Genomic DNA, 15,552 nt, shown 5'->3' with positions numbered 1-15,552 from the left:
CAACCTTGAAAAATAAAAATAAAAATATTATCCAAGAGTTTACATCGAAGAAATTCTAGTGCTGGAATGTGAAAGAAATTACTTTTGCAGAAAAATAAATAAAAGGATCTTTCAAACTCTTGTAAGCAATCCTGATTAATTGAAATAGAAATCTATGTCTATCTTGAGTATAATTGTATGTCAAATTAATAATTAGACACTTGAATATGTCTGACTTCTCTATATATCTTTCTCCATGCACTGAGCTGTTATTCCTGTACTCCTGCAATGTTCTTGCACTAGTACCGGAACAAGGTTTATATGCTGGAAGTATATTTTACTCTTGTACTGAAGATTTATGTCCTCCTACAGGGACTCTAAGCTTTAGTACTAGAGCACTCTGTTCCTGTATCCGGATATTGATTCCTATACCGAAAAAAAGATTCCTACATCAAGTTTCCAAATATATTTCATAAAATAATAAAGAGTGTGTTAACTTAAGGAAATAATTTGCAACTGTGAACAAAACTTTGAAATAACTTCCACAAGCAGAAACATGCTTCAACCAAACTTGACTTCAAAATGAGAATTAACTTCTATAGTCGAAGCACACTTTTCTTCAATCAAGGAAATCCTTCATGCAACTAAAGAAATCATCTAACTGTGATAGCAGGCTTTATCCCTGTAATAGTTATTCACACAAATCCGATCTACCTTTTTAACCTTCTTAATTCAGAAAAGTTCACTTTGAAATAATTAAATATGAATTTTGATCCTTCCCTTAAAAGTATAAAGTGTAGGTACAGATTAATTCTTTATAACAATGTTTATTCTTTAATTACCAAAGCATATTTAATTCAGTATATCAAGAGTACTTTTGAAAGATGGACACTCACTTGTAGAAACGCATCAATACTCTTATGATAGAAAAGAACAAAAGACTTTTGCTACAATGGAACAAAGAAATCAACTCGCAGAACTATAAATGCACTGGTACAGTAATAACGTGCTTGCACGATCCAACATAAATAATACTAAGATTTGAAGAGAAGAAATTATAAAAGGGTAAGATTAAACTTAGTTAAGCATGCACACCATGAATCCGTCACACAGTGGTTATAAATGAAATTGAACCTAAACTTTTTGAAAGAATGAAAGCATCTATTTAACTCACACTTTGCATTAAAACGAAACCAACATGCCTTTCACGAGAAAAGAGAATGTGAGGGAGAACAAGCTGGGTTGGTTGGACCCTAGCCAACCAGCTTGTTTCCCTGTTTAGGAAATTAGGAAACTCAGCTTTCAACGACGCATCAACACAGAATTAAAACATAGGATTGAAATAACGTGGTGTAGTCCCTTTATATTAAATTCTATAATTAACAAATGTACATGATGAAATCAAATCCAGCCTAGAACAAGGGCGATACTAGCAAAATTACAAAATACCACAATTACAGTAACATTGCTATCGCTATTGCTTGCTACCATTTTCTATCTAAATCCTACGTTATATACATCCCTTCAGGCCTATGGCCATAGCCAAATTACATTCAACGTTACAGTCTAAGCCTTTCGGCTGTAAGGAAATAACAACAACATTACATGTTAAGCCTCTCGTCTGTAACAAAATGCTAAACTTGAGAATTCGGTCAGTGACCTAATATTTATCATAACCCTGACTTATCTCTGCTCGAAGCCCAACTCAATATGACCAATTATGAACGATATGTCTGCATTAGGTAGTGAGTTGTCATAGAACTTTAGGATTTTCCAGTGGTGCAGGAATCCTACTTGCACTCGGCCATGCTAAAGAAATGATTAATACATTGCTTACCAAATATTTAGGAAAGAAGATATTAGTTGCAAAGAATATTAAAGGTACAAAATATTTAAAAGAAATTAATTAAGCACATTTGTAACACTTAAATATAAAATATAAAGCTAGTGCAGGAAAAGGCACGATTCTTGGAATAGTGCAGGAATAAGAAGGTTGTGAAGTTAAAAAAGAGGCCTAAGGTTATGATTTTGAAGTAGGAAAAGGGTTAAAAATGAAGAAATTTAGCCTACTGACATCCTCCCCTCCCTATGTTGTTGTGGGTCCTCACCCAACCTTTACATGCTGCAAAAAAACCAAAACAAAAGAGCCTCCCTTCAATTCTAAACTTGTATGCTGATCCCTGCTTTCACTATCTCTGCATTCCTACTTCGAGCCTTCTTGAGTTTCTTGGTCGCCTTTTTAAGACGTTTATAGCACTTTGAGGCCCAGAATTTCCATGTCTTGACTTTTCTTTTCTACTCCTTCACTTCTCCTGCCAACTCAGCATTCATTTGCTTCAGCACTATATTCTACTTTTTGAAGGATTGTTTTAATATCTCTGAGCAGTAAACATGCTACTTGAGCTCTTCTATCCAAATGTTCAGATAGAGGGTGGAGTTTTCTACTCCCAATTACTCTGGTGAAGACTTCTCAGTGGTCAATTCCAAACATGTGCCGACATCATCAAGGTCAAGGTTATCGTGGACACTGAGTTCTTGCATTTCAACAACATCAAGGGTTTCAATACCTAGATTTTCAATGGCACTAAGGGTCTCAATACCCTGCAAAATCACCTTACCACGGATTTCAGTACCCAAAACTTCAAAATTATCTAGGGGTTCAGTGTCCTGCGCCCTATCATCTATCTAACCCTCTGTTGGGTCTTTGCTTGTGCTCGACATCATTTTTCTCTTCTTCATCCTACTAAACAGGATTGACAAGGGTGTTTCATCTTCCTTCTCCACATAGTCTTCGTCGACCACTGTATGGGTTGTCACCTTAGTGGGGATCGAGAGGTTATTGTTACCTAGTGAAGCAGGTGGTGAGTCATCCAATAGTATCAAGGAGGTCGATTAAGCATGACCCGCTCTTGAAGAGGCAGTCCTTCTCTTAGCCGACCTCCTAGTCTTGGTAGGGTGTGGGGTCAGAGTTTCTGATTTTTCTTCCTTTCTTGCACTCTTCTTCTTGGTCGACTTCCCTGCACCTTGTCCCTGAAACTCCTTTAAAAATTCTTCCCAGGTCATGTTTTTAACCTCTAGTTCTTTCTTGATTAAAATTGCGATTAGCCCGTGGTGGTATAACTTATATGCAACCTAGCTTGACTTCCCTCTCTGAACACCTTTTCACATTTTTCTAAGCTGCTGAGGAAATAATAAGAAAAATTAATGAGATTGCCAGACTCGAAATGCACGAGACATTATATGTGATACAAGAAGGTCAGTGAGTAATGACCCTTCCACGTAATAAACTTCTGTAATACATAAAGGAGATCCTTCCATGTTCCAATCATAGTATTATGTTGGAGACTGTTCTTCCAGTCCACCTTTTGCTTCGGGTTGAGCATGAATCGGCGCCGCAATTTATTCTCTATCTTCTCCTTCTTAAACCATTGTTCTCCCACTCCTGGTAAACTTGTAGCCTGAGATATGGACTCCTCTATGACCGCAAATTCCAACGAACCAACCTTGGCTTGGCTTCCATCAAAAGTCTGGGCGAATTCTAATGCCACGGCTGAGTCGAATCCACAAAATTTTTGCAGAAATGGGAGGAATCTAGATTCCTGAAACATTACAAGATTGTTTCTATACTCGGTCATTTGCTCTATCTCCTTCACAGACCATGGTTCAATCCTTACAGGCACCATTTATCTATTTGAATCCACCCAATCTTCGTATTAAACTTTTGGAAGAGTATTACAATATAAAGAAATCAAATTGACGGTCGAGCAATACATCCGCCACTATATTGGCCATTTCCTGAATAGGCATGCTTCATCATTAACATTACATGGATGTGAATACAAATTGGTTCAACTACAAGTAGGAAATGATGATTGGGAAAGGTAGCGGTTTAGATAATGATTCAATTGAAAGGTCATGCGAGGTCGGATATGGAGTAAGGCCATCATTAACAACTGATGATTTTTTCAAGAAGGGGTAAGTGTTGGATTTCAAGAGAACTGTACCATCCCACATTTGCTTCATGATCTCACATAAGGTGTAGAAAGTACTCATTTAAAAGATGAGATTTCATAACCTAAAATATCTTTGCATTTAAATGATTTCTTCCTAATTTTGTAAATGATAAAGGAAAGTGTTAATGATAATACAAATTATTGAACTCTGTGATCTACAGGTGGTTCAATTATTCTTCTTATAGAAAAAATTATGAAACAAAGATAACCTTTTCAATACACATTTTTTCATCATGTGTTCCTACACTAGAACATGTGTTTTCCTAATTGGACGCGCTCAGCAGTGCGTTACTCTAGTATTGAACGTGCCTACACTAAACATGTGTGCACTGAACATGCCTTCACTTAAACATGCCTGCACTACATATGCCTACACTTAAACATGCCTTCACTAAACATGCTTGCACTCGAACACACATTCCTGCACCAGGCATATTTGTAGCATATTTGAAAAGAGAAAGGTAACCAAAAAAATTTCTCATAGGATATAATTCATAGGTTGGATTAAAAAATTTGTTTGATATACAAGGGACGCTTTATTTTCCACTAGTTGGTGTTGATATATGCCTTACTATATAATTGGTGAGTTCGCATAAGATCCTGCAATCAATCCATGAGGGAAAAAAATAAGTGGGGAAAAGGGTAAATTTTAGAATGGGAAGGAAATTACGAAAGGGAATTCAAGAGTGAGACCACCAAGAGGGACAAATCAAAAAGGGATTTCGGGGAAAAATTTTCAAGGGAAAAAGAGGGAAATACGAAATCAGATAGGGAAAGTTTCTTTGAAGAAAGGGATGGTAAAATTCATTGGATAAAAATAAGAAAATAAAGGGGATTTTTTTTTTTTTACGAAAATGGGAATAGAAGAATGGAAGAATTTCACCTGACATCTGCCTGTATAGTGTTGATCCGAAAAGTAAATGCAGTGGGAATTGAGTGTTGCTTGGATAAAAAATTTCCGTGCCAGCTATCCCAAACTTGGATAAGGGCTTGGTTCCTGCACTTGAACCTGCTTCTTCTTGGTGATAGTTAACACATCTAAAGATCAAGCAACATTCCCATTTTATTAGAATTTGATCTTCCTTCCAGCAAGTTGGTTTTCAGGTTGATCGCTCTGCAATCATGTTAGTAAAACTGATTTTCACAATCACAGGAAAATATTTTTTCTTTACCTATTTCTTCTTTTATTTTTATATATATATATATATATATATATATATATATATATATATTGGATTTTCTTTAAAATTTATTTGAAGAGAGAAGAAAACAGATCAAAATAGGCTGGCATAGACACCTACCAACTAAAGTTCGGACTACTGCTGCACTTGCTGTAGAAAATCTTCCTTTGTAATGGGCTGAAAGTATGCTTTAAGCCTATGCCCATTCACAAGAAAAGCTAAATTATGTCCATCGATAGTTTTGACCTCTATAGCTCCATTGTTGAAAACTTGAATTACCTCATATGGTCCCATCCAATGAGTATGGAACTTCCCTTTAAAATGTTTAAATCTAGAGTCATATTTGGAACTGTTTCTTCCTGATAAACTTGTCATGCCATTTCTTGCGTTGTTGTTGCACCAAAATATTTTGTTGAACAACATCCCTTTGAAATTCATCCAACTCGTTTAACTGCAATAGACGTTGTTGATGTGCTTCCGAGAGATCTAGACCCAATTGAACTGCAGTTCTGAAAGTATTTATCTGAAATTCAATTGGCAAAAGGACTTGTTTTCCTTACACCATCTCATATGGTGTATTCCCATTTCTATTCCTCCAAGTGGTTCGATAAGCCCATAACCCTTCAAGAAATCGGCTAGCCCAATCCTTCATGTGCATGTTTACTATTTTGGTGAGGATGGATTTGATCACCTTGTTTGTAGATTCCACCTGGCCATTTTCTTGCGGGTGGTATGGTGTAGATTTCCTGTGCCAAACCTTGTATTGATTCATGACTTCTTGTACCAAGATAGAAAAAAACTGTGGTCCATTGTCAGAAAACATTTCTCTAGGAACACCAAATCTAGTAAAAATTTCATTAAATAGAAAATCAATAACAACTTTCTCAGTGGCAAAATAAACAACTTTAGCCTCTGTCCATTTAGTAACAAAATTAGTACAAACCAAGATATGCTTTTTATTTAAAGATGTGGGGTTTATGGGTCCTATGAAATCAACAACCCATTTTTCAAAGGGCTAAATCATAACTTAAGGACATAAAGGCATTTCATTGTCTTGAACAGGTTTACCCATATGTTGACAACTATCACAAATCCTCACATATTGCTTGGCATCCTTAAACAAAGAAGGCCAAAAATAGCCAGTGGGTAAAATTTTATACGCAATTTATTGGTCAGCGAAGTGTCCATCGCAAGGTTCATCATGGGTAGATTTTAAGATATCAAACATTTCTTCCTTTCTCACACATCTACGAATAACAAGATCTAGTCCATTTTAAAAGAGTTCTCCCTGTATCCAATAATATGAAGCACTTTTTTGAATGATATTCTACTTTTCACGAGCGGATAAGTGAGGTGGTGTTTTTCTGGTGACTAAATAGTTAGCCATGTCAGCAAACCATGGGGATTTTGCTGACATAAAGAAAAGATGTTCGTCAGGGAAATCATCGTCAACAAGAATTAATTCACCAGGATTATTTAATCTAGAAAGATAATCAGCTACAACATTAGACTTTCCTGGTCTATCAATAATTGTAACATTGAATTCTTGTAATAAAAGCAACCACCTAGTCACTCTACCGCTAGTTAAAGGTTTATTCATTAAATATTTTATAGCAGAATGATCAGTATGCACATAAACTTCATATCCTGTAATGTAATGTTTGAATTTATTAATAGAAAAAATAACAGCTAAAAATTCTTTCTCAATCACTGTATAGTTATATTTGGAAGGTGATAAATTTTTACTAATGTAATAAATGACATAGGATTGTTTATTCTCCTCTTTTCCTAAAGCTGAGCCAATGGCAGTGTCTGAGGCATCGGAGGAAATGTGAAATGGTAGGGACCAATTTGGTCCTCTTAAAACTGGTGCATGTACTAATTTTTCCTTCAATGTCTCAAACGACTGTTGGCAAGCTGTGGACTAGGTGAATTCACTATCCTTAGCTAATAATCAAAAAAGGGGGGTAGCAATCTTGGAAAAATTTCAATGAATCTCCAGTAATAACCAGCATGTCCCAAGAAACCTCTCACTTCCCTTTGTGTTTTGGGTGCAGGGAGATGAATAATGACTTCAACTTTAGCGGGTCTACTTGGATACCTTTGTTAGAAACCAAATGACCAAGAACCACTCCTGCTTTTCACATTAATCTATATTTTTTATCAATCAAAGCAAGATGAGCCTCTTGGCAATGTAAAATCACTTTTTCTATATTTTTAAGAGCTTCATAAAATGAGTTACAAAACACATAAAAACCATCCATATAAATCTCAACACATTCAAGATCAGCGAAAATAGCTAGCACAACCCTTTGAAAGGTGGTAGGTGCATTATACAACCCGAAAGGAAGCACTCAATAAGAAAATGTACCCCAAGGGCATGTAAAGGTAGTTTTGTCTTGATCTGAGGGTGTGACCTGGATTTGGTTATACCCACTAAAGCCATCTAAAAATGAAAAGTATTGTTTACCAACAAGGTTATCTCGCACTTGATTGAGAAAAGGAAGGGGAAAGTAATCCTTGAGAGTGGATTTGTTTAATTCTCGATAGTCAATGAAAATATGCCATATCCCATCTTTGTTAGGGACTATCACTACTGGAGAGACCCACTCACTGTCACAAATGGGATAGATGAAATTAGCATCTAAGAGTTTTTGTAATTCCTCTTTAACAATATCTCTTAGCACGGGATTCATTCGTCTCTGGGGTTGTCAGACAGGTCGGGCTCCCTCCTCGATATAGATATGATGAGTACAAGTTTCAGGAGGAATGACTTCATGTATTCATAACTCCAAGCGAATGCATCCAAGTGATCTCGCAGCAAGGTAACAAGTTGTTTTTGCTGAGATGAATCCAGGTTTGAGCTAATGTGTAAATATTTTCCTGGACTAATTTCAACAAGAGTGGTCTCGGGCTCAAGAGTATAGGAAGATGATGCCACAATATGGGATAAGGAAGGCTGGGAATCAAAATTTTCTTGAAAATCCAAAAAAAAGGTCTGATGGAGTGTGTCAAAATTAGGCATAGTATCTAAATTGTTGAAGAAATCTCTTAATTCACCATCGTGGGTGGACTCATTATGATGATGAATCAAAGAGACATACCAGGTCTCCTCATCATTGACGTCATAATCTAACCATAAAGTGTCCTTGAGTTCCTCAATAGATCTAGCAGGTGGATATAAGGTGACCTTTTTCCTAGAGTCTCCATGTGAAATGTACATATCACCGGAGCGACATACAATATAAGCATCGGCCGTGGCAAGCCATGGTCATCCCAGAATCAAAGGATGCCCCCCACTAGATTCTTTGGCTGAAGCACAATGAAATCCATGGGGTATTCCCATGAATTTATGGAGACAACCCTGTCGTCCAATACTCCATCGGGCTTGATTTTAGATCTGTCTACAAGTTCAAGCATGGTGGGTGTAGGACGAATATGGCCCAACCCAATTTTTTCCATGGTTTGCCTAGTCATAACATTGATGGCCGCCCTCAGGTATATTAATACATTTGAGACAAGGATATCACCTATCTGGACAAAAACAACTGAGTTTCAAGGATCTGTGTATTTCTCCATTGATACCCATCCAGTCATCAACTCAGCTGCTCTACCAACAAACTGAATGGCCTGAGGTTTCACTCTCTTCCTCCCTAGATTTTTAAGACATAACTCCCTAATGATCTTTGTACAGATGGGAATTTCTATGTTAGCCTGAAGTAAAGGGACCTTTATACAAATATTCCTTAACTCTAAAGCTAGAGTGTACTTGGGGTCACACTTCTCCATAGCCAACCTCTCTAGATAGGGGGTTTGGTTTGAAGAAGATGGTGAATCTGAAGGTATGTGAATGGGTTGAATGGTGACATTATTTTTCGAATGATCATGAGTTTCCTCCTAATTTTTCTACTCAATGATCAATGTGGTTTGTTTTTGTTTTTCTAGTTTAACTACCCTTCTCGATCCCAATTAAAGCTCATTTATCGCAACTAGGAGAGTTCGATAGGTAGGAGAAGGGGACGGTCCAACTGAATGAATCAGTTGTATAGCCTTATTATTAAGATTCAATACCAGTTGAGAAGGTACTCAAGGTGGTCTAAATGGTGGTGGCAAAGGCAATGGTGGCATTGGTTGACTTTGCTAAGGTAGAGAGGGAAATTATTGTTGCGACATATGGTGTGGTGCATATGAACGAAGATATGATGGCATATGAGCAGGATAGGAATGATATTAATGGTTTGACCCTCTCCATCCTTGTTGCCAAGGTTGAGAGGATTTTCCATGGTGAAAATGGTTTCCGTGCTGCCAATGTTGAGAGTGATTATTATTATTATGATAGGAATATGGAGGTACATTATAACCATAAAAATGTGGTTCAGGAACCATACCTGCACTTACCTGTGGCTAGTTCTTTTGTGCTCCCATGGCATGTAACGACTCAGGTTCAGAATTCTCTCCTTCAAGTACAAATTTTAATCCAGGTATGGAGGGGAATTCCTCGGTGGCATGGTTCTTTGCATAGATCACACATTTATTAGAACTTTTTATATCAGTAGGACACTCTCTTAAAGGATTTTTTTTCCTACGTTTTTTGACAAAAAATAGACAATGACTCTTTTTCCTTTTCTAGTTTTTGCTGAAATTTCAAAGATTTTATTTTTTTGCTAACAGTATTCATTATTTCCATTTCCATGTTGTCCATTTTATTCTCCATGCCAATGATCATATCATCTATAGATCCCAGTTTGTTAGTTCTGCTTCGACCTCCTCTAGTAGATCTAGATTGATTTCGTGAGAACTTCTTGCATAAGTCACAAATTTGTCCAAAAGTTTTATGAGCAATGTCTCCTTGTCCTAATAAATACAAATAATGTCTAGAATCCTCAGTAAGTCCTCGTAGGAACAAGGTTTGAATAACACTTAAATCAAATTTGTGTTTGGACCTTAGGATTATATACAAAAATCTCTCTAAGTAGTCCTCCAAAGTCTCATCATTACCTTGTACAATGGTGAAGATCTCGTCCTGCATTTCTCTAGTTTTACAATATTCCTGATATTTATTTAAAACACTCTCTTCATTTGTTCCCAATAACTTACAATGTTTCCTCCTAGTCCCATGAATGAGCACAAGGCTGAATCTTTGAGAGTTGCAGGAAATAATTTTAATTTTTGGACATCGGAAGAATAATCATAACTCCTACATAATATATCAAACTCAAAAAGAAATGAATCTAAGTCTCCGTGCACCTTACCATGAAAATGTGGAAGAGTTGAAAGTGAAATATTCTTCATTTGCACATTCACTTCTGAGTTCACTATTGGAAATCCAAAAGTGGACTACTCTTCATTTACCTGATTCTGGCCAGTCCACTATACATGGTCTTCATGATTAACCATTGTTGTGCCTCCAATTGGACCACTTCTAGAAGATGAAGGTTGACTATTGCTGAATTAGACTTTTTGATCAATGTTAGCCTCCTCCTTCCCTTTTTCGGGTTCTGTCACACTTGAATAACTGTTTCCAAAATCCAAGTGGACTGTTTCGGCATGATGAGTCTAGGTTCGCTTGGAATTTCTACCTACAAAAGAAGGTCCAATATGAGAAGAGTTTTCAAATTTTCCAGTGTTTCGTCAGCCCTTATTGGGCTTCTAAACCCTACCTTTATTAGGAATTCATTTTAAAAATCAAATCCAAAAAACAAAATTCAGATGTTGTAAAGAAAAGAATCTATCAATTTGCTGCAAAGAATAAAAAAATCAGCACTCGTAAAATCCTTAAAATGATAGAAGCATACTACAAGAAAAAATAATAGCAGACTTACCCCTATTACAAAAAATGGAAAGTTCTTACTAATTTCAAATCGCCTCCCCGACAACGGTTCCAAAATGTTGGGTGCAAGAATTGCGGTTAGGAAGACTCCTTCAACACTTAATTGTCAACCTAGGGTTTTCGTAAACTTAGAGGCGAAGCACAGGAAATGCCAAAAATGATATGAACTTTTCCTAACTCTATTCCTACTTCCTTAATTACAACCTTGCAGAATCGAAAAGAAAATATCACCCGACAATTTACACCAAAGAAATTCTAGTGTTGGAATGTGAAAGAAAGTACTTTTGCGGAAAAATAAATAAAAGGAACTTTCAAACTCTTGTAAGAAATCCTGAATAATTGAAATGCAAATCTGTGTCTATCTTCAGTATATTTGTATGTCAGATTAGTAATTGGACCCTTGAAGATGTCTTACTTCTCTATAGATCTTTCTCCCTGGACTCAAATGTTCCTGTACTCCTACAATGTTCTTGCACTAGTACTAGAACAAGGTTTATATGTTGGAAGTATCTTTTACACTTGTATTGAAGATTTTTGTCCTCATGCAGGGGCTCTAAGCCTCAGGACTAGAGCACTCTATTCCTATATCAGGATATTGATTCCTGTACCGGAACAAAGATTCCTGCACCAAGTTTTCAAATTTCTTTCATAAAAGAATAAAGAGTGTGTTAACTTAAGGAAATAATTTGCAAAGGTGAACAGAACTTTGAAATAACTTCCACAAGAAGAAAGATGCTTCAACCCAACTTAACTTCAAAATGAGAATTAACTTCTACATTCAAAGCACACTTTTCTTCAATCAAGGAACTCCTTCATGCAACTAAATAAATCATCTAATTGTGACAGTAGGATTTATCCCTGTAATAGTTATTCACACAAATCCGATCTTCCTTTTTAACCTTCTTAATTCAGAAAGGTTCACTTTGAAATAATTAAATATGAAGTTCGATCCTTCCCTTAAAAGTATAAAGTGTAGGTACAGATTAATGTGTTATAACAACATTCATTCTTTAATTACCAAAGCATATTTAATTCAGGATATCAAGAATACTTCTGAAAGATGAACACTCACTTGCAGAAATGCATCAAGACTCTTATGACAGAAAAGAACGAAATACTTTTGCTGTAATGAACCAAAGAAATCAACTCGCAGAACTGTAAATGCACTAGTGCAGGAATAATGTGCTTGCACGATGCAACAGAAATAATACTAAGCTTTGAAGAGAAGAAATTACAAAAGGGTAAGATCAAACTTAGTTAAGCATGCACACCACAGATCCGTCACACAATGGTTATAAATGAAATCGAACCTGAACTTTGTGAAAGAATGAAAGCATCTATTTAACTCACACTTTTCATTAAAATGAAATCAACACACCCTTAACAAGAAAAGAGAATGTGAGGGAGAATGAGCTGGGTGGGTTGGGCCCTAGCCAACCAAATCGTTTCCCTGTTTAGGAAACATGGAAACTCAGATCTCAACAACGCATCAACATAGAATTAAAAAACAAGATTGAAATAACATGGCACAGTCCCTTTATATTAAATTTTAGAATCAACAAATGTACATGATGAAATCAAATCCAACCCAGAACGAGGGCGATACCAGCAAAATTACAAAATACCATAGTTATAGTAGAATTTCTATAGCTATCACTTGCTACCATTTTCTATCTGAATCCTACATTATATACATCCCTTCAGGCCTGTGACCATAACCAAATTACATTCAATGTTACAATCTAAGCCTTTCAGTTGTAACAAAATAACAACAATATTACATGCTAAGCCTTTCGTCTGTAACAAAATGCTAAACTTGAGCATTCGGCCGATGACCTAATCTTTATCATATCCCTGACTTATCTCCACTCTGAGCCCAACTCAAGATGACCAATTCTAAATGAGATGTCCGCGTTAGGTAGTGAGTTGTCACGGAAGTTTAGGATTCGCCAGCAGTGCAGGAATCCTACCTGCACTCGACCATGCTAAAGAAATGATTAATACGTTGCTTACCAAATACTTTAGGAAAGAAGGTATTAGTTGCAAAGAATATTAAAGGTATAAAATCTATAAAAACAATGAATTAAGAACATTTCTAACCCTTAAATATGAAATATGAAGCTAGTGCAGCAAAAGGCACAATCCTTGGAATAGTGCAGGAATAAGGAGGTTGTGAGGTTAAAACAGAGGTCTAAGGTTATGATCTTGAAGTAGGAAAAGGGTTAAAATGGAAGCAATTTAGCCTACCAACATCCTTGCACCACAGGAACGCAGAGGTTTTCAAGGCCGAGGACGGGGCCGATGAGGAGGACCAGGTAGAGGTTGCGGTCAGATTATCTGCTACAACTGCAGGCAATCGAGACACTATACGCATGAATGCCATAATCTTACACACCCGTCATGTCAATATTGCAGATAGTTCGATCATACTATAGAATAATTCTTGGTGTTAATAGCTAAAATCTAAGAGAAGAAAATGTAGCCTCACCAACCGACACAGAATTTGCAAATGATGAGGGTTGAGCCTCGCGAAGAATATTAGAGCGTTAATATTGTACTGAGAAGTGGAACGATGACTGGCGCTGATAAAGGTAAACATCTGGAAGAAGAGAGATGGGTCTGCAAAGCTCCAGAGAAGGAAGTCGGCTTTGATCCAGATCATGCTAAGGAAACTTTTATGGAAGCTGAGAAGAGCTTCGCGGAGGCCTCCACCTAAGAAAGTCATGGAAAGATGCAATAAATTAGTGCACCTTGAGAGGTTGATCCTTCTGTGCTCACTACGTTTTTGGACACCTACATGAAGCTGTTGCGCAATAGAAAGGTTGTCGAAGGACTATGGGAATTAATAAAAAAACCATGCCATTGACAAAAAATGAACAAAATAACCAAATTCATGTACCATGCACTCACACCTTAGCCAGGAAAAATACATGCAACCTGTTACTTGAAAAATCCTCCTATTCAAGTTGTGGATCCAACATTCTCATTATTTTCCGTCACTTTCATTTGCTTGTCATTTTCCTTCATTTGGTTTCCTTTTCTTTTCCTTTCCTATTATCTCTCCTTTGATAAACCTACTCAAAAGTTGTGCAAAAGATGTCCACTGATTCTCAGGTACCTTTTTATCATTGATGCCACCTTTTTCTTTCATTTTCCTTCATTTTTCCTCTAATATCCCTTGCATGCAAATTTGTGTCTCTTTACCTTTATTTTCTCTTATTTTCCTTTATTCCTCATAATTAAATTCCAATTATTACCTCCTTGCCTTTGTGAATTTCAATAGCCATAAATAAACAGCAAGTTATACCCACTGTGATGTTCACCCACCATTCATCTTGGAATATGTGCCCCATGACCTTGGTATTATTTTTCCTTTATTATCATTTATTACATGAAACTTTAACCCGGGGTTATTACACAAGACTAAAACATGGGTCTACTTCAACAAATAATGTCAAGATTCTCCTAGTATATGTGATGCAAGTGGTATTTATATACTTCACTACAAATCACTTCATTTACCCTAAAGCTGGATGTGAACTTGGGATAAAAAATAGATCAAATTTTAATGATTTTTGGTTATTGCTTGAAATTACTTTTTATCAGGTATTAAAGCATCTACAACTACTGGGAAAATCCAAACAAGTAATAGATTATATGAATGGCAAGAGTAGGATGGATAATTTATTGCTAGCTCTGATTATGGCAAGGATTAGGGAAGTAAAACAAAATGTGTACATCATGGTTACATTCCATCATGTGCTCCCTTTGAAGAATAATATGATTTAATAGTAAAATCAAAACATTCATGAGGAGAGGTAACACCTTCCATTTGGATAATGATTGATTATTAGCTTGCAAAATTTGAACCATTGATGATTATGCTCTTCAATTTCATGTATGAATTGTTATAGCTCATAGTATATTCACATCATTTTTTCCAAGCTATAAAATCTATGAAGGATCTCCTTTGTAGACAGGTTGTAGTGAATCACCCACTCTCCAAGGAAAGGGTAAATTACAAGTGATATAATTTCCTATACACATATATATCCATGTCGAATTTCCATATTTGGAGAGTTTTGTGTGAAGATATATCAATTTTCTACTAAGTTATTTATTATCAGCTTTGGAGACCCCTCAAAGACATAAATGGTAATGTATTAGCCTAAATAACATTTCCAATATCTTTGAAATAATTTTGGACCACATGATGCACCATACACACTGAAAATGCATGGGTCTTTCTACAAGAATTTTTGTGTACATTTTCGAAAAAATGAAGGCAAATTTTAAAAAATCATGATTTGGCTTTATGGCAAAAGGGTCTTGATTCATTTCCACGTGAGCCTAATTTAAAAATTATTGGAGGTTTAAAGAATTATCTAGTTCTTCCAATGCCCAGTTTTTGTAAAACACCCCCACAGATATATTTTAAATGCACACATCAATGTAGAGCCTATTGGAGTTGCATTTTTTGCAAGGAGAAGCACATAATTAATTGTTCCATCTTTTATCGAGTGCATTGTAAGAAAGATTCTCATGGCAT

Source organism: Pinus tabuliformis, chromosome 1_1 (assembly GCF_031772625.1).
Source record: "Pinus tabuliformis cultivar Carrire ecotype Pingquan chromosome 1_1, CPIR1, whole genome shotgun sequence".
Classification (NCBI taxonomy): domain Eukaryota; kingdom Viridiplantae; phylum Streptophyta; class Pinopsida; order Pinales; family Pinaceae; genus Pinus; species Pinus tabuliformis.
This window is presented reverse-complemented; position numbering follows the sequence as displayed.